Source organism: Pinus tabuliformis, chromosome 1_2, assembly GCF_031772625.1.
Source record: "Pinus tabuliformis cultivar Carrire ecotype Pingquan chromosome 1_2, CPIR1, whole genome shotgun sequence".
Classification (NCBI taxonomy): Eukaryota; Viridiplantae; Streptophyta; class Pinopsida; order Pinales; family Pinaceae; genus Pinus; species Pinus tabuliformis.
The window spans coordinates 370,566,537-370,587,313 of NC_142298.1; the positions used below are offsets into that span (position 1 = coordinate 370,566,537).

At 37.5% G+C, this 20,777-nt stretch overlaps 1 pseudogene; it reads right to left on the reverse strand.

The window, feature by feature from the left end:
- The window catches only part of LOC149205921 (uncharacterized), a 41,255-nt pseudogene extending 24,319 nt beyond the window's left edge, over positions 1-16,936 (reverse strand).
- Between the last annotated feature and the right edge of the window lie 3,841 nt (positions 16,937-20,777).

The window sequence follows — 20,777 nt, forward strand, 5'->3', positions numbered from 1 at the left end:
ATCTGAATCAACTTGCTGCTTATGGGAGTCTGTTTCATTGTTCTGAATAGAAACAGGTTCAGAATGATGACTCCTATGTTTTAATTCTTCTTGTTGTAGCTGAGATTCAAGCTCCAAAAATTCTATCTTTTCTTGTGTATACTGCAGATAGGGTTTAATATCACAAAGAGTGTTCTTGCTGATTTTCACTGTATCATGAACTATGGAGTGTATTACAATATTTAACAACTCTAATACTTCACCAATTTTATCCATTTCCAAACAATCAGACCAAAAATTAACTTGTAGAAATAATAATGGTTTTAGAAAATTAATTTTCCAGCACGAATTAATTTGCACTGATGTCTACTTATGTTCTCACTTCACAATATCTTGTGCCTCAATTTCTACACAGCAAGCCTGATATTGTTTCCTTAACAGAATGTCCAGCTTGACAGGTTTGCAGCCCATAGGCTCTTCTTTTCCAGCACTAACAAGACCCCAACAGAAATGAGATTAGCTTCTATATTTCATCAACCATACACCATATAACACTAACACTTGTGCACAATAGCCTTTAATGCATTCAAAGCAGCATACAGTAGTTCCAGGCCATGGAATTTCAATCATCCCCACTCAATTTTGAATAAAACATAAAACAACATAATTCATACCTTTCCGCCTATTCTTCAGGCTCTTCACATTCCCCGAGATTACCTTTATCGCAATCGCTCATCGCAGTCCGCCTTGGTCACACCACATATCACCCTTTCCACATCCGATATGCAACTATCGAAAGTGTTTAAATAATGCTTAAGGCTTTAAAAAGGAATCACTCAATCTTTAACGCATTTGCCTTTAAAACTCGTGACACACCACTTTATCACAATATATAGAAATACACTGGAAAACAAAGGAAAACCTCACTCCGGCAGCATAAGCTGGACTTCAAAATTCATACACTCGCTTCTATAAATATTGTCGAGTCCGTTTCTCGAAGCCTTTCCATTGCACCGCTTCCCCCTAACTCTGATCTTCGATCTGCCCGATCTTCGATCATTGCTTATCGCTATCAGCTATTGGCTATTGCACCATCCTTCACACTTGACCCCTTCCACTTAAAAGTTCCAATTTGACATGACTTACGGACTCGATGGGTTCTAGGTTGCAGTATATAATTCGTCGGGTCCGCTCCTAAATCGCATGTCACATATCGCACTTAGCTCAAGACTAATGTCTCCTTTGATGTATTGCGATGCGATATTACTTGTTCCAATCTCGCGATTTAATCTTGACCGTTGATCTTCCAGATCCAACGGTTGCTGTGCATCAACTCTTCGCCTCTCCGCTCTTCTCTTTGCTTATGTCTTACACTATTTCTTCAGCATTTCACTGTGCACTCCCTCCTGAGCTTGGACTTTGATCCTTATAATGGATTCAATGATCCATTATGATCCTCCTCTTCATGTATCTCTCTCTATGTAATCATTGAACTTCACCTGCACACATCTGGAGCAACCTTCTTTGCTGGGGCAACTGGTTTAGCAGCCTTGGCTGGCTTGGTAGCAGGAGCCTTCGTAGACTTGATGGATGGAGCAGCGTTCAATGGATACCAAAAGTTTGAAGTAGAGACCACTGAAACGTTTTAATTCCCAAAGAACCCGGTCAATCAACCAATAATGGAACACACGTAAACTCACCTTTTCACCAATCCATAGCTTTTGTACATTTCCCAAGGTTTAACTTTATCAGGTTCATTCTCCATTGTATATTTCAATCCCATGATCTGACGGTTGATATCCTTTCCGTGATCAATCAAACTTGCACGACCATCCTCCACCGTAGATCTGCACTCACAAGATCCGATGGTCTTCAGTGATTTCGGAAGGAACACTTGTGTGACGATTACCTGTTCGAAATGGGCGGTTTTTCTCTCTCCTCTAGTGGCTACGTGTTGTGCGGTGAGTGGAATCGGGCGGACTCGTGATATTACTGCTTGCCACTTTTTATGCCCCCAAAATACTGTTTCCTGTGCAAAGACCACCTTTTTCGCTGGATATCTTCCGCATGCCTTTTCCAAGCGATGACCATTAGATATGTCGATCTATCGATTAGACGGCTATTGCTCCCCTTTAGATTTTGACTCAAAATTGTTGGGTTTTCTAATGTTCCGCTATAAATTTAACACTTCTGCTAGTTTATATAGGAGCCGTGGTTTGGAGGAGCTCCGATACCAGAGTGTGAACCGAAGTGGCAGGGACCGAAGTGTGAACGAGGTAATACTACGAAGGAGACAATGATATAATTAAGCTCGACAAACAACACATAGGCTGGGGCAGGGAGGAGAATGCATGGCATTTGATTTTCAATAGGATTTCCAAGTTTGAAAGCGAAGAAAGACTGAGGCTGTGGTGCCATTCATGGGTGAATCGATTTCGATTTTTGATGGGACTCTTTCAACTTTTCTGTGGATATGAATTTGAGACTAACGCATTCAAGGCTTTGAAGACGCCTCTTCCAGTGTAGGTATGCTTCCGTATTCAAAAGGAATGCTTGCCATTACCAGAGGAAAAATTCAAGGTTGCCTTAGAGGTAATAGACAGATAGGCTTAGATGGCAGAGTCCTAAATTTGACGATACCACAAGTCAATTCCAAACCAAACTCAGATTGGAGCAGCTATGAACCAGATGATACAGTGCTCACAATAATCTCAACAGATATATAAATACAATCGAAATTTACTGTAGGACTAACACTATAACTCAGCATATAATCTTTGAACTTCAAATAATGCACAAAGAAAGAGCGTGTATACCAGGATTTCATGGGGCAGAGAGCCAAGTTTACGTTGCGTTCCAACCGGATGCAAATAGATTCTGGAAAGCGTATTAAGTCGGTTCACGAAATTCAGGGTATGGTATAACGTTTAACTCTTGACCAACTCATTCGACAACAGAGATTTTACAGAGATGGCAGTTTAGAACATAGGTACAGGACTGACATGTATAGAAAGGCCACAGAACAACAAGCTCACATAAAAAAGTGGCTCATACTTGCGCAGGGTAGGAGATCGCCCGGTCTGATACCATGTTAAACACACACATGGCAGCAACAGAATATTAAAGATAAACATGAGAGTACATTTATTATTATCAAATGATATACATTTATAGTACATTCATATGACCATTGGTTTCGTATTCCAAGGTCTCTTGGACTTCCTTAGTCTATTCGGCTTCCACACCAACCCTTTGTAATGCTCCAACTACATTCATGAGAGTTATGAATGATGTTTTAAGATCATTTCTTTATGAGTTTGTAATTGTCTATTTAGATGATATTTTGATACTCAGTAAATCATGAGAAGAGCATGTCAAGCATGTTAGGAAAGTGTTGGATGTCTTGAGGAAACAACAATTATTTCTAAAGATGTCTAAATGCGAATTCGGGAAAACTTCGTTAGTGTATTTGGGCCACATAGTTGGAGGAGGTGAGCTGAAGATTGATCCCTCTAAAGTTTCGGTCATTGTAAATTGGCCATTACCCAAATCAGTCACATAAGTAAGGAGTTTTCTAGGAGCAGCACAATATTGGAGGAAGTTCATTTCCAATTTCTCCTCCATAGTAGCTCCACTACATGCATTGACCAGCGTGAAGGTTGTCTTCCAGTGGGGAGGCAAACAACAAAAAGAATTTGATGCTTTGAAACAAAAGATCAGTTCAGCCCCAGTTTTGGCATTGCCAGATTTGAAACAACCCTTTGAAATACAGATAGATGCAAGTGACTATGCCATGGGTGCAGTTCTTTTACAGCATGGTAAGCCCATTTCATTTCATTTTGAAATTTTTAATGGTGTTGTTATAAACTATCCTACATATGATAAAGAGATTTACACATTGGTACAAAGTGTGAAGAAATGGAAGCATTATTTGATGGGAAAAGAAACCATTATTCACATCGATCATCAGCCTTTGCAATATCTGCAATCTCAAAGCAAATTGCAGCAGTCAAGAAACTTTCGTTGGATGGGATTTTTACAACAATTCCACTTGGTAATCAGGTACAAGAAAGACATTTATAATAGAGTTGCTGATATGCTTTCTAGACCGATTGTAAATGTAGCCATTTTACTCAAGAATAATTCTATTTTGCCTAAAAGTTATGTTGAACAATACGCACAGGATGTTGACTTTCAAGAGGTATATTTAAACTTGAGTCAAGGCCACCAAGTTGAAGAATTATACTACCATGTACATGATAATTTGTTGTATCATTTCAAAAAACTTTGTGTTCCACAGGGAGAGAGAGAAAATGTCACAAGGGAAGTGCACACTTCTCTTATTATTGGAAATTTCGATGTAAGTAAAACAGTGGAAAATCTTCAGAGGTATTTTTATTGGCCTCGTATACTTGAAAGTGTGTCACATTTTATAAGAGGTTGTTCATTGTGTGTAATCAGTAAACCTAGTCATAGGAAACTAGGATTGGACATACCACTTCCAGTGCCTTCAAGACCATGATAAAGTGTTTCTATGGATTTTGTAGGAGGTCTTCCTTTGTTGAGGAAAGTTCATGATTATTTGTATGTAGTTGTGGGTAGGTTCAGCAAGATGTGCATGTTGATGACTTGTAAAAAACAAATTACAGCTAAACAAACAACTCAAATTTTCTTTCAAAATGTATGGGTTCATTTTGGATTGCCTACTTCTATTGTAAGTGATTGTGATTTTCGATTTGTTGGGAATTTTTGGTCAAGTTTATGGAAATTGATGGACACCAAATTGAAGAAAGGTACAACCTTTCATCCACAAATAGATGGTCAAACTAAAGTGGTTAACAGGACAATCATTCATTTTCTAAGAGGATATTGCAGCAAACATCCTAAGTTGTGGAATGAACAGTTGCATTATATTCAACATGGTTACAACTGAGAAAAACATTCTTTTACTCTAACTTCATCTTTTGAGGCATGTCTTGGTTATTTACCTTTGGATTTCATCTTTGAGAAAGATGTAGTTGTAAATGGACATAGTGACATAGACAGGGCAAAGAAATTCATTGAGAAAATTTAGTTGATTCACAAAACAGTTCAAGAACAACTAGAAAAGAGTCAAGGCAAGTAGAAGGCAAGGCATGATAAGCATCGTGTGGATCATCAGTTTCAAGTAGGTGATGAAGTTTGGCTATACATTAGCAAGGAAAGGCTTCAAGGTGAAGGTAAAAATATGAAACCAATTCGTTATGGTCCATTTAAAATTCTAGAAAAGATTGGTAATAATGCTTTCAGGCTTAATTTGCCTTCATATATGAAAATCTATTCCATTGTTAATGTTGAAAATTTGAGATTGTATGAACCTCCTTTGGTTGAATATCAAGGAGAGAATGTTCAAATTCCATCTATTGAAGACTTTTCTCCAGAATACCTTGATATGCTTCAGTAAGACATTACACTTGACATAAGGACAAGGACAACTAAAAGAGGAAATACTGATTATCTTCGGGTGGGTCTCAAAGGTATACATCCATTAAAGGCCAAATAGATTGAAGTGGGGAAGGTGAGGGAAAAATACCCTCATCTGTTCAATAATTGAAAGTGATTCTTTTGGGGTCTAAAAGGCTTCCAGTGGGGAGGAGTGATAAGGTGCTCAAAATTATGCTCAAAAATAAAATTGTCAGAATCTTGTCAAACTCAGCTTCAAATTAAAGAGCTCGTCATTTTGAATCCAAAGGTGTGAACGACACTTAAATCCGAGTTCGTATGAAAAAGTTAGAGCAAGTCAAAGTTAAAATTTGACTTGCCTACATGGCAGGATTGAGATGATGTGGCAAGGTGTTCAGCCAATAAGGAGGCACCAAGTGGCAACCCACCATTGGCCATTGCAAATCACATATCCCAGTAGTAGGCAGAAAAGGTGTCTCAAATCAGGCCCCGGTAGGTTGGGTTGCGATGCGATCAAATCACAATCGCAATCGGTGAAAAGGATTAGCGAACATGTATCGGCCCTGACACCTGCACAGTTTGAGTTGCAGTTTTATGTTTCAGAGGGTCTGTGATATCACATTGCAAATGTTTCAATGTGTTAAAGAGCCCATAGCCAATTACCAAATGCGATGAGCGATAAGACCCCGAACGCGATGGTTCTTTATGCCACAATTTAATATTCCGTCAGGTCCGCCTATATCGCATCGCAGTGTTCCGCCACTAAAACAAGACCTTCCGCCCGCCTGAACTCGCCGATTGCGATTTGCGATACAACTGCCAGAATATGGCCCGCAGTGCAAAAAATTATTGCCCTGTTGGCGGATTTTGGGGCTAATTTGTAGTTTTCTGCTAGATTTTGAGCCTTTTGTGGAAAAGATAGTGGGAGAATTGGGAGAAGTCATAACTCCTTCAGTTCTTATCCAAATTTGATGCAAAAATAGTCAATCTTGGTAGTTTTGAGTATTCTGAACTCATTGAGATAGGTTTTAGAGGTATCTGAGCATTGTAAACACATTTTTGATGTAATTTGAGCATAATAGAGAGGCCCAAGCCATTGGAAGCTGAACCAAGGAGACGTAGCCTAGGAGGGGTGAACTCCTTTATCATGTGTTTGTTGTGTGTTATATTTTGATGTTCATTGTTGTTATATTGTTGTTGTTCAACATATATTTTTATGTTAAAGTTTTTATAGCATTTACATAAGAAACTCTCATGGGAATCTGTTAATTGCAAATTTTTTTGAATCCTTAAGCACTTGAAAAGCAAATGATAAGCATATTGAGTTTATTTCTTAATGGGGAATTAGCACAACATTACTAATCTGCTCCAATTTAGATCACATAGCTACCCCAATGTAGAAATTTCCCACTGTAGATCACCTGATAATGCAATATACTAAAGCACAATACATATCTACTTCTACCATAAACCTTGCAGAAGCTTAATCACATATGAGCAGTATCAAACAAGAACACATATAACTAAGAATGAGAAGCAATCACACATTACACAGAAGAAATAACCCGGGGAAAGCCTCAACCTAAAACCCCAACTCTGTATTATCATACAAGTGGAAAATAGTCACAGATTACACAAAGCCTTAGCTTGGAAGCCAACCAGTTCTCAGTATAATCCCTCTGCTACTCATAGACAGTCAAAAGCCTCTCACAAACCTTCTCCTCTACCCTCCAAGCCTCCTATTTCCTTACGCAATTTTTCTTGGGGTCCAGTGCTTCCACACATGTGAATTCCCACCTCACATTGCTCACTTGGCCCAGAAATAACTGCACAAACCTAAAGGAGATAATTCCTTCTACATGGATGAGTTTCCTTTATAGGAAAAATCCATCCAACTGATAGTACACTGTCCCTCCTCTTATCTCAACTGGGTCTCTGTCTGAACTGACATGCATGAGTTATTCATGAGAGAATCTTCAGTTATCTGAAGTGTAGCAGTTATATGAAAGCATGCATTAACTAACTGAACTCACATTAATTTAAACAAAATGTTTAAATCAATATAATTGGACTTGACTCAGTTAGTTGAGCCAACTAATTACAATTCAAATTAGAACTCATCCTTATCTCTTTAACTAATGGATAAATTCCTCAATTAATAGAGAAACTGTTGCATGTCCTCACATAGACTTCAAGTTTGATTTTTCTTAACTAATTAACTCAAGATGAATTAATTAATTAACTTACAAACTGCTGTTAATATCAAATTCGAATTTTACTTCCTATTTTTAGTCCAGGGACTGACTAAAATAGGAATCCATCTTGAACTGCTAAAAATAGCAATAGCAATGCTATTTTTAGCACTTCTATTTTTAACATTTCTTGTTGCCATTTTCAACACTCCCTCTCAAAAATAAAGGCATTCAATTCAAACCCGATCCTGTACCTTTGGAATGTTCTGCATGCAACACTTTTTCCAAGTGTGGTTGCTCCAGCAACTCTAGAAACAAAAAAAACTCCCAACTGACCTTTATGTTGGGCTAGAAACATACTCTGATGCTGAAGCTCTAATTGTTGCTGACAAGTGCTCCCTCTTTGACCTCTGACCTGCTGCAACACTCCATGCATATTGCACCATTGCACACCTCTTTGTGCCATCTTGCACTAGTGCAACACTCCTGTGCCTCTTGCATTGTTGCAGCCTACTAGCTCTACACTGTCTTGGGACTCCTGCACTATAGCTCTCTCTGCCGCTCCATCCGCCTCTCTCTACCCAATCAGCCAATCCTGCTAGTCCTTGTTGGGGCTCTTGTAACAAAGTCAAATCAAAGAGGTTGGGTACCTCAAGGACCCTGCCCTTATTCCAGCATTCTTGGGACGATCACTCCACATTGCCCCACCTCCTACCTGGAGGTATCACTACATGTGATCCCTCTGCCCACCTGGCTTGAAATTTCCCCCTACTGGAGGTCTCTGCATGAGTAGATGTCTTTACTCGATCTCCACTCGGCTTCTCTAGTTGTGCCTGCTCCACAACCTCCTAAAGCTGCTTCACCAATTGTGGCTCCTCCACAATTGTCTGAGACTTCTTCTGGTGCTGCATGTTGAGTGGTAATTTACTCTCCCTCTCAACCACCAAGTATCTAAACTTTGCCTTGCTCCTCAAGGGTTTGCATGCATCTTGTACCTCAAGTGCATACAGGTTCTTGGCTAGCACACCAATCTATTTCATCTTTCTCGCCATCACGAAATTTTCTGGAAAAAGAGCTGATTTTAAATCAACGATATCTCCCTCATCTGAACTCCAATTCAACCGATTTTTTTTTGAATTTGGGTATTTTTCCGGAAGGAATCCAGATCTGCTATATATATATATATATATATATATATTTTAAAATTTTTTTTTTTTATTTATTTTTATTTTATTTATTTTATTTTATTTTATTTTTATTTTTTTATTTTATTTTATTTTATTTTTATTTATTTTTTATTTTTTATTTATTTTTTTTCTTCTGAAAATTTTGCACAAAAATTTTCAGATCTGCTCTAAAAACTCGCGGCCCAAAACTCAAAACTTAGAAATCTCCTCTCCTTTGTATACTGTTATTTGCTTTGATCACCTTTGTTCCGATACCATGTAGAGATTTCCCACTGTAGATCACCTGATAATGCAATATACTAAAGCACAATACAGATCTACTTCTACCATAAACTTTGCGAAAGCTTAATCACATATGAGCAGTATCAAACAAGAACACATATAACTGAGAATGAGAAACAATCACACATAACATAGAAGAAATAACCCGGGGAAAGCCTCAGCCTAAATCGCCAACTTTGTATTATCATACAAGTGGAAAATAGTCACAGATTACACAAAGCCTTAGCTTGGAAGCCAACCAACTCTCAATATAATCCCTCTGCTACTCATAGATAGTCAAATGCCTCTCACAAACCTTCTCCTCTGCCCTCCAAGCCTCCTATTTCCTTGTGTAGTTTTTCTTGGGGTCCAGTGCTTCCACACATGTGAATTCCCACCTCACACTGCTCACTTGGCCCAGAAATAACTGCACAAACCTGAAGGAGATAATTCCTTCTACATGGATGAGTTTCCCTTATAGGAAAATCCATCCAACTGATAGTACACTGTCCCTCCTCTGATCTCAACTGGGTCTTTGTCTGAACTGACATGAGTTATTCATGAGAGAATCTTCAGTTATCTGAAGTGCAGCAATTATATGCAAGCATGCATTAACTCACTGAACTCACATTAATTTAAACAAATTGTTTAAATCAATCTAACTAGACTTGACTCAGTTAATTGAGCCAACTAATTACAACTCAAATTAGAACTCATCCTTATCTCTTTAACTGGTGGATAAATTCCTCAATTAATAGAGAAACTGTTGCATGTCCTTACATAGACTTCAAGTTTTATTTTCCTTAACTAATTAACTCAAGATGAATTAATTAATTAATTTACAAACTGCTGTTAATATCAAATTTGAATTTTACTTCCTATTTTTAGTCCAGGCACTGACTAAAATAGGAATCCATCTTGAACTTCTAAAAATAACAATGCTATTTTTAGCACTTCCATTTTTCATTCCCTGTTGCTCAATCCAGCACCAGTACCCAAACTGCTATTTATAACAGTGCTATTTTTAGCACTTCTATTTTTAGCATTTCTTGTTGCCATGTTCAACACCCAATACGCTAAATATACAAACAAATGTCTTTTATGTATGTAAATAATTATTGAACTTGTTAATCTATACATACTAAGACCTCACATTTATTCTAGTTTAGTTCTTGTTATCGATCAACTAAACCTTTAAGATGCAAAAGATTTTCCTTTCATTACTTTTTGTCTCTTTAGTTTCCTCTTTCGACTCCATTGCCCAATACGAAGGCTTTTGGTCTATGTTCTTGATCCTCTATAGGGGAGTATCATCCCTAGTTGGAGTCAAATGTTGTCACCAATTTGACCCCTATTTAATTCTTGATTCCTTCTGTCAGTTTTACCTTGTGCCTCTTCTCATATTCTCATGATCGAAAATCACTCCTTAAATCTTCATCCTTACCCTGCATTAAATTTGTCATTATAACTTGTAAAAAATTACTATTATATTAAATAAAATATTAACATCTTAATTTTAAATTAATAATTATAATCATAAATTACAATTATTATTATAATAATTTAAATAAATATTAATTAAAAAATTAAATAAATTAAAATACAAAATACAAATCAAATAAAATATAATTAATTAAAATTTAAACATAGCAATTAAAATATAAAATAAATATAAAACAAATTAATAATTAAATTAAAAACATTAAACAAAAATTAAATTATAACAAATTTTGTATATAATAAAAATTATACTAAACATTAAATATTTATAAATTAAAATAATTGAAAGTTAAATAAATTAAATATTAATTAAATAAAATTTAAAATAAACAAACCTACCCTATACTACACATCAAACCAGTCCACATGACTTTTAATGTTCCATATGGAAATGTGGGTTTGTATATACACACTTCCATGAATACGTAACATTGAAGAGGCACGTCTCCATGCCTCGAATATGCGGGTCTCCGAGGCATCGGGCCGCCAAATAAATTATGCAATGCATCTCAACCGTTGGATTCTAAAAGTCCAACTTGCTCAATTTCCTCTCCTCCACCAATTTGTATAATCAAACTTATTGATTTTAATACGACATATAATGAAACTCAATTTATATATATATATGAAATCTAAGTTTTATGTTTGAATACATTATAATGCATTACTATAACTCTATGTATTATTTGTATTTAAAAATTTATTTGAAATGCATATCAAAATAAAATCTGAATTTTCCAATTAAATTTATATTTTAAATTTGAAATTGAAACGTATATATATTTCAGATTTGTTTTATTTTGAATATATAATTGTGTTTTTAATGGGTGAATGAAAATTGTGCAGGATTATGGGAGGAGTATTGAGATTTCATGACAAATTTCATAAAAATTTAAGCATTTAAAAGAGAAAATCATATTAAATTTATTAAGTTTAATATTTTGATTTTATCGGAAGAGTATTGAGATTTTATGACAAATTTCATAGAAATTCAAACATTTAAAAAAGAAAATCATATTAAATTTATTAAGTTTAATATTTTGATTTTATCTTGTGTTTCACGAAAATAAGTGCACGTTAAATACATATTTTTTGACCTAATGTTTTATATAGTGAGAATTTTTTTACTGGATCTTACTTAAAGTTAAAAATTGAATTTCATTTAATATATGTTAGATAATAGAATGAGGAGAATACTATGAAAATGTGAGTTATATTTTAATTTTATTTATTATATGTTTTATATTAGAGTTTTTTTTTTAAATGCATGAATATTATTCAAAGAAATTTTCACATAGAGAATTCGAGCGGGGATTTATTTAAATAATGAAATATGTATTATATTTAATCAAAATAATTATAAATGTAATTTCACTGGAAGTTACAAGAACTAAATAAAACAAACTTCCAGAACTTTAAAAGAGGATGTAGAAACCTTTTGACAAAGACTTTTTGGGCAGATTGAAGGATGGTGTTACATTGGAGATGAAGACTTATTTTTTTGAAACCATCATGTACTAGCTACAATGGTGTTTTCATTGTGAGCGCGAGGATTTTATTTATTAATATTTCTTTTTTTCTTTTCTTTCTGTGCATTATTTTTATGTGAGGTTTTATTTACAGGTTCATTATGCAGGTTATTGATATAACGTGATTATTCAATAACATTGCAGGCAATAATGATTTAAATACTTGAATACTTGTTATTTAAAGTTTCTTAAATTATATTTGAATTTATTGGTTGCAGAACGAAACTCTAACAATACATGTTATTTAGGGTTTTATTTGCACATAAATTTAAATACCATAAAACCAGTGCTCCTATTTTCTTTTTTATTGTTAATTAAATTTTCACTTTTCATTTCTTTATTGCACTGGTAATATGTGGTGATTGGTTAATCTACCACATAGTAAAATTGGTTTAGTTTTTCCTCCAATATTTACTATTTAGAAAAATCAGATCAAATATTTAATTGTTTTGTTGCAAGATGAATAATAACATCACTTGATGTCACATTGTTTCAATTGCAACATTTATATGCATTTAAACCTGTTTTTCCCAACTTCTCATTTTTATTTATTTTAATTTTAATTTTTACTAACCCTTATATTTTGTGAGAAATATTATATATTAATTTAAACCTCATTTAGTCATAATATTTTAGTTTTAATAAGTTTTCACATGGTATATGCCTACCACCTCTATTTCCTAAAAGACATTATTTATTTAAAATACTCTTTATTTAATAATATTTCCTATCTATTTGTTTAATTAGAAAATATATTTAATTTACATTATTCTACAACAACTATTTAATTTGATTATCACCAGGGTTACCCCCTGTGGTGAAAAGGAGGTCAGCCCTTGTCACCTAGAGCGAGAGAATCTAGGTTCCTCTGTGTTGTGGTCTTAGGTTGTCCTTAGTTACTGGGACAATTTGAGCACCAACATCTCCTTAGAAGAAGTTCAGTGCAATTGAGAGGGACATGTGTCACATTTTGGAGAGTAGCAAACTAGAGGTGATAATAGAGAACCTTTTGTAGTGTTGGATATGTGGCACATATCATTGCAAGAAGGATTGTCTATTGTACCAAGGAGGCGGACCTCAGATCTATAGTGCTCAGGAGGCGCAGACAGTTGGGGATGTTGGTCATAGTATTCCTTGAATTTATGTAGTTGTGGACAACTGGCAGGAAGATCATCAAACATATATCATTGAGATGGAAGGTAAGCTTTGCGATCAAGTTATTTCTATTTTGATTGATCCCGGATCTAATTATAGTTATGTTAATCATGACTTGGTGGATAAGTGTGGCTTGAGAAAATAAGTGCATGCAGAGTCTTGTTTGGTGTAGTTGGCTATAGGTACAAAGAAGAGAGTTCATCATTAGGTAAGAATTTATGCATTTAAGTTGAGTGGTATGCCTACAACAACAAATTTGAATGTACTGCCATTGGGATCGTACAATATGCTTTTGGGTATGGATTGGTTTTATCTTCACAAGACCAAGGTAGATTGCTATGACAAGGCTATCGAGTGCCTAGATGATAATGAAGAGAAGAGAAAATTACAGGAGAAGAAGAAGCCTATATCAGTGAGGATGGTCACAACTATGCAGTTTAAGCGCAGTTGCAGAAAAGTGTGTGTGATGTTTGCATTTCATATTTCCACTGACAAGGGTAAGGTTGTTGAGGATGCATAAATATTCAAGAGGTACCCTATATTGCAATAGTTTCAGGATGTGTTTCGAGCAAATATTCTAGAGTTTCCTCCACACAAGGAAGTAGAATTTTCTATTGAGTTTATACCAGGGGCAACACTAGCATCAAAGACACCTTATATGATGAGCACTCTAGAATTAGTAGAGTTAAAGTTACAACTGAAGGAAATGCTTGACAAGGGATACATTAGGCCAAGGGTATTGCCTTGGGGTGCACCAGTATTGTTAGTGAAGAAGAAGGATGATACTCTTAGATTGTGCATTGATTACAGGAAACTAAATAAGGTGATGATAAAGAACAGGTATCCATTTCCAATGATTGGAAACTTTTTTGATGAGTTGAAGGGAGAAACATTGTTCTTAAAGATAGATCTGCGATCAGGATACCATCAGGTACACATCCAAGAAGATAACATCTACAAGACTACCTTCAGTACTAGGTATGGGAATTATGAGTCTGTTGTAGTTCCATTCGGTTTGACTAATGCTCCAACTACTTTTATGTGTTTGATGAATAGTGTGTTGCATCCTTATCTAGACAAGTTTGTTATTGAATTCATTGATGACATCTTGATATACTCTAATAATAAGGAAGAACATACTGAGCATTTAGAAACAATGTCGAGATTGCTAAGAGAGAATCAGTTGTATGCTAAGCTTAGCAAGTGAAATTTTTTTCAAACATAAGTACACTACTTGGGACATGTTGTTTCCAAGAATGGCATAGCAGTAGACTTAGAAAAAAAGGCTATCATGGGGTGGAAAGCTCCTAAAATGTGGAGGAAGTCAAATCATTCATGGGCCTAGTAGGTTAATACAAGAGGTTCATCAGGAACTTCTCACACATTTCATATCCCATTACATCATTAAAGAGGAAAAGTAAGTAAGAAGTTTGAATGGACAGAGGAGTGTGCAGCCAATTTTGAGCAGTTGAAGCAATTGTTGACAAATGCTCCAGTGTTAAAGATTGCAAATCCGTATAAAGAGTTTGTAGTATGTAGATATTCTTGCAAGAGAGGGCTTGATGGAGTCCTTATGTAGAAGGGACAAGTGATATGCTATGAGTCTAAGAAAATGAATAAGAAAAAGCATAACTACGTGAATCATGATCTTGATTTGGAAACTATTATTCATGTCGTGAAGATGTGGAGGCATTATCTTCTTGTTAGGAGGTTTTTGTTGATGAGCGATCACAGTGGGTTGAGATATCTGTTTGCCCAACCGCATTTAAATACAAGGCAAGCTAGATGGTTGGGTACCCTTAGTGAGTTTGACTTTGAGATCAGGTACATTAAGGGAAAGGAGAATAGGGTTGAGATGCTCTCAGCAGGAAAGTGTAGTTGAACCATGTAGTAGTGAACTCGTATGGGACATATTTATAGGATCAAATCTTACAGGAAGGACAATAGGATGGTAGGTACAGGGAGGTTATGCTCATGTCACAATAGGGTACAAGTGATCAGGATGTGGATTATCATCTTATAGTAGATGGCTTGGTGATATTTAGGGACAAGATCTATGTGACAGATGACGACGAACTTAAGAAGATTACCTTGATGGAGATGTGGATTATCATCTTACAGTAGATGGCTTGGTGATATTTAGGGACAATATCTATGTGACAGATGACAGTGAACTCAAGAATCTTACCTTGATGGAGTTTCTTGTAAAACCATATTTAGGTCACCCATGATACCAAAAGACATTGACAGTAGTGAATAAGTTCTACTACTGTTTGAATATGAAAAAGGAAGTGGCAAATTTCGTGGCGAGATGCTTGGACTATTAGTAGGTCAAAGCATAGTGTAGGCATCCATGTGGGTTGCTTTAGAGTATTTCGATTCCAGAGTGGAAATGGGAGTTCATTTCCATGTATTTCATTACACGTCTTTCAAGGACATTGAGGAAGCATGATCCTATCATGGTTGTGGACCTGTGGTCGACATGTTGAGAAAGGAAGATCACTTCATTCCAGTGAAGACTACCTATTCATCTAGTGAGGTAGCACAAATCTTCATCAGGGAGATCGTGAGATTGTATGGTGTTCCAAGAATATTGTGTCAGATAGGGATGCCAAGTTCACTTCCACGTTTTGGAAGGAGTTGTTTTTGAAGATCAACATTCAAAAATAAGTCTTGGTGATGGATCCCTATTGGGATTTGAAACATTGATGGAATATGGGTATTACTGTGGGTTCTCCGGTTACTAACTTAGAAAATATAAACCACAGATGTCTAAAATCCAGAATAATTTCCCAGTATGGAGGGGATACATGGAGTGAAACTATTTTACTCGAAAAATTTAGAGTGAAGATAGCAAGAAGAGCTTCAAATCTTCAATAAAAACAAAAATTATATGAATTAGAATTATCCTTAAATCATAATAGCTCCCCTCATAACTATTTAAATCTAGCAATTTAGCTCTTCTACTATCAACATTAAAAAATAAGTCCTGATGATGGATCCCTGTTAGGATTTGAAACGTTGATGGAATATGGGTATTACTATGGGTTCTCCGGTTACTAACTTAGAAAATATAAACCAAAGATCTCTAAAATCCAAACTTATTATCATATAGCAACACCAAATAATTCACCTTAAAGGTGTGCAACTTGATATGTCAATTGTGCTAGGCCTTTTCGCGTTGATTTTTCACATGCTGGTGGAATCCAGTGAAAAAACATTCTTCTTCGAGCTCCTCCAATTGTGCGAGCCTCTCCTCCAAGGCGCCGCGGTCCATCATACCTGTGAGCGTTGCTATGCATAGATTAGGCACGATATACTCCATAGGCATTATGACCTCTACTCCATAGATAAGTCGGAAAGGTGTTTGTCCAATCAGTTTCTTGCATGTTGTCTTATAAGCCCATAATACTGTGGGTACGTGCAGGTCCCAATCACTTCACTGCGCATTGCATACCTTCGTCAACACGTTGCACACCTTACTAAGCGCTTCTGTGTGGATAACCTTCTGTGTGATTTTCCTTCCTACGTACCGTCTTTCCAACATTAAGAGCCATTTGCACATTTGTCCCCCCAACACATACTTATTGACCATCCCTTTCAGCGTGAAGTTCATGTGCATCCGTGCAGGTTGTTTTCCATATTCCTGCATCCACCCAGCGAGACTTGCAAGCAGGATCATTTCATCCATTGTATTTGTCTATCAATCACACCCTAGGCTTCCCAAATCGTGTGCGCATCATCCTTCTACATTCGCGCTAGTCCTCAACACTCCCTTTGTGCGTACCCCACCATCTCGCGGGCGTAGCACATAGTACCCAATCCAAGGCCTGGAAGCGTTGCTTTTCTAGCACCTCCCTTTCAAATTTATTCAAGAAGGTATCTACCTCACTTAGGCCATCATAAGTGGGCAAGTCTCTTACTTCTGTCGATACGCAGTGCGACGACCTTTTCATCATATTACAATTTAGTGTAGTCACCTCATGTAATCGATTCTTCCATCACTCTGTTTCCTCATCCGAATCCGAAGTACAAGAGCTCTCACACTCCCATGCAAGGCATCCATCCGCAGTGGGATACACCCAGTCCTAGTTTCACACTGTTATCTTATAGATGCAGTCCAAATCATCATCGCTTTCATAGTCACGCATCGGCTCTATATAGCATGATCATTCAGCAAGGTCTAGAGGTATAACTACGTGTAGTGACTTCTTTTCATAAATCATATTGCGCTTCTTTAGATTAATCACCTCGTTCATGTCAGTGGCCTAATCAATTCCTAAGAGGGTGGGATAGGGATTGTTGTCATCAACAATCTCTATCACTTCAAAGTCTGCTAGTGCGCTCGCTCCCTCAATATCCATAGTGATTCCTTGCAATCGCCCCATGGGTATTATATTCTATTGGTTTGCCATTCACAGCTAAATAGGAGACCATTGTAGCATAGGTCTCCCCATTCGCTCCCATGTCTACTTCCGCAGAACATTCGCATCCGATCCTAAATCTAGAATTACTTGGTCCATTTCATATTCTATAATTTGCGTGATTAACCTCATTTCTCTTCCCGTCCTTGTCTTATGCTTTCCAATCTTTCTGACCATGCACAGTTCTCCTAGCGTAGTCCCAACACATCTATGAATCAGTTCCTGTAACCCTTTTACAGCTTTACTATTGCGCAGTAACTTCATACATGTTTCTAAGAACGTTGTGAGCATGGATGGATCCATATTTGGCTTCGGTGTATCTTTGCTTCCTGAAGTAGAGGCCTCAGCGAAGCTCTTCTTCGATTCCATGAAGGTTTCCCGAGCGCGCTCCAAGTCAAACTCCGCATCTTTCGCTGGGGCTTTACGAACCCAAGTACTATCTTTCAGTTGTTTTCCTTTGTCATCTCCTATCGCGATTCCACTTCGGAGCACAATGTTCACATTTGGATCTTCCTCGTGCAGCTCAGACCTCATCATCTGTAGGTTCTGAGTCAGGGGAGGTAGTAGCGCTCCTTTGTCGTGTATCCTAGCTATCAGTGTAGGACAATCTTCTGTCTCATGATCAAACAAGGTGCAATATAAACATGACGGCCGCGTCGAATTCGTACAATCGTGGGCATAATGTCTTGGCCCTCCACAATTGTAGCATATCAACTGATCGTGACCTCTTCCAGGTCCTCCTCTGCCTCGGCCTCGTCCGCGCCCCTAAAATCCTGTTCGCGCCACTCCTGCATTCTGGTCTAGGGGCCGCGATTTGGCTTGAACTCTGTAGGTGGGAGTTCTATCCATCATCAACTCATAGCTTCTACAAGTGTGCTCATTGTGTCCCACTGACCTACAAAAGTTACAGAACAATTGCTGTGAATTTTGTGTATACTTTTGTAACAAATGGCAGTTGTCCGTAGCGTGTTTTCCACCTATTTGACAAATCGTGCACCACAAAGTAGGCGCCGCACTAGGTCCTACTTATGCTTCCAGCCTTAACGGCATCGGCCCTCCTCCCACGAGGTAATTTTTGAACACTGGGCAGTGGTCCTTATCATGACCCTGCCCCTTGCATTTTACGCACCACACCTCTTCGTGCACTTCTGGTTGAGCTGTTCTGTCCTATTTTAGACTCTGCAACTCTAGGCATAAATTCTTCAATTGCGCATGGATCTGTTGAACTCCTAAGTTAGGATCCTACATCGAGGTCTCATGTAGCCTCATCGTGATCTCTAAGGCCTTTGCCTGAGTCGTTAACTTCTGTTGCGATAGTGCACTCCTTAAATGTGGTGTTAGCGATGCTACAAACCATTTGCAATGTTGTCCAACTGTCAGAGTCATATTAGCTTCGTGAATCGTACACTTCAACCTATGATCCAACTCCCAAGGAGTCTCACCTGGTAGCATCATGATCTCTTTGAATCCAATGTTCGACTATGCTTCAGACTTCGGCTTGCTAAATTATTTGTTTAGCACTGCTTGAATATCCATGATTCCCACATTTGGATTATCATTGGAGTGCTTAATATACCAGGTTAGCACACGGTCCTGCAGGGTGATAACCAGTGTCACTTTATTTATATTTTCATCTGTAAATCCTTGCACTTGCCATACGGTTCTTACAACGAACCAAAATTGGTTCGGATCCTCATTTCCCAATCCCTTGAACATAGGAAACTTTATTGTGCTTTCCATATTAACTCGCAGTGGCGGCGGAGGTGGTATGGGTGAAGATGGAGGTGAAGGAGGTGAAGCTGGTGGTGGTGTGGGTGGGGGTGGTATTCGTGGAATTCTTTGCCTTATCAAATGGATCACACTTTGCGGAGAGACCTTCGCGAGCTCTTCCTCATCCCCTCGTGGAGGTGAAATCAAGGGGCTAGTTTCTGGTCCCTTATTTCCTTCTTCCTTCGTTACTGTAAGTTTTTCCACTTTACGTAGCCGTGAACATCAAGGTAATTGCATAACCCTCCTTTCGCACAATAGCATTTTAATCCAAGTATTTAGAGACTTTATGTACTTACCTCATGGTCCTTTGAGAAAGCATCACTCTGCCTCGTTGTAGCTCACTGAGGTGTCAACCGCGAACCCAGTAATGAATACTCCTATAATTTTATCAAGCCAGTGATCAATGGCATGCAATATTTTATCCTTTGACGCTTCCAGTCTTCGCACTAAATTTGGGGTCCACACAATAGGACCGTCGGGCTTCCACCTTTGTTGGCTATCTGCTAGCTTCGCCATCCACTCGTACAGTTCAGTAGGGAAAGACGTGAAGAAGATTTCATGGATCTCTGTGTACAGGTAGCAGTATAACCATTCTTCTTTTGTTAGTCACAAGTTCCTGTTCTCCTGTGCCGTGAACTTGTGAATTCTTCTGTCCAACCAGCCTTCAATTTCCTTCTTAGTTGGATTCCAATGATACGACATCAAACATCTCTATGCAGATTCCAGTCCCGACAATGGAACCATTTGTTGGCTTGATGGGGCCTGACCCAGGTTTAGAGTTAATTAGCCAAACAAATCCCTACACTATTGGCCCTTTCGGCATCAGCCCATGGAGCATGGACTGAAGTCTCACCTGAAGTAGTATGGGGGGATGCTGGAACCAAGTTTCTGCACCCTAGAGATGTTTGAGGGGTCGATTTAGTCCAACTGTGCCTACCTTCACGCAGGTTACTTCACACACTGTTATGACCTATGATACCTTCACGATCTGCTATAATTTTCCTTCGCGCAACCCTAACCAGGGGCTAAGGTGATTTCGCACTGCTATGGCAGCGATCTGCGCTATTTCCCCAAGTTACACCTCATATCCTACTTATCCTATTGTAGATGTTAGTAAACCTCGCGTAAAAAGATAATTTAACTCACATTCACTTAACCTACATAGTTATAAATGTTTACGCACCATATAGACAACAAAAATAAAATTTATACCCAATATATTCTATACAGAAAACATGAAATAAATACATAGAATTGATGTAAAAATTCTCTTTATTAATGCTTCAACAATTATAGACTCGACTCGCCCTTCGCACTTAGCTGTAGGGGTCCGCGCAC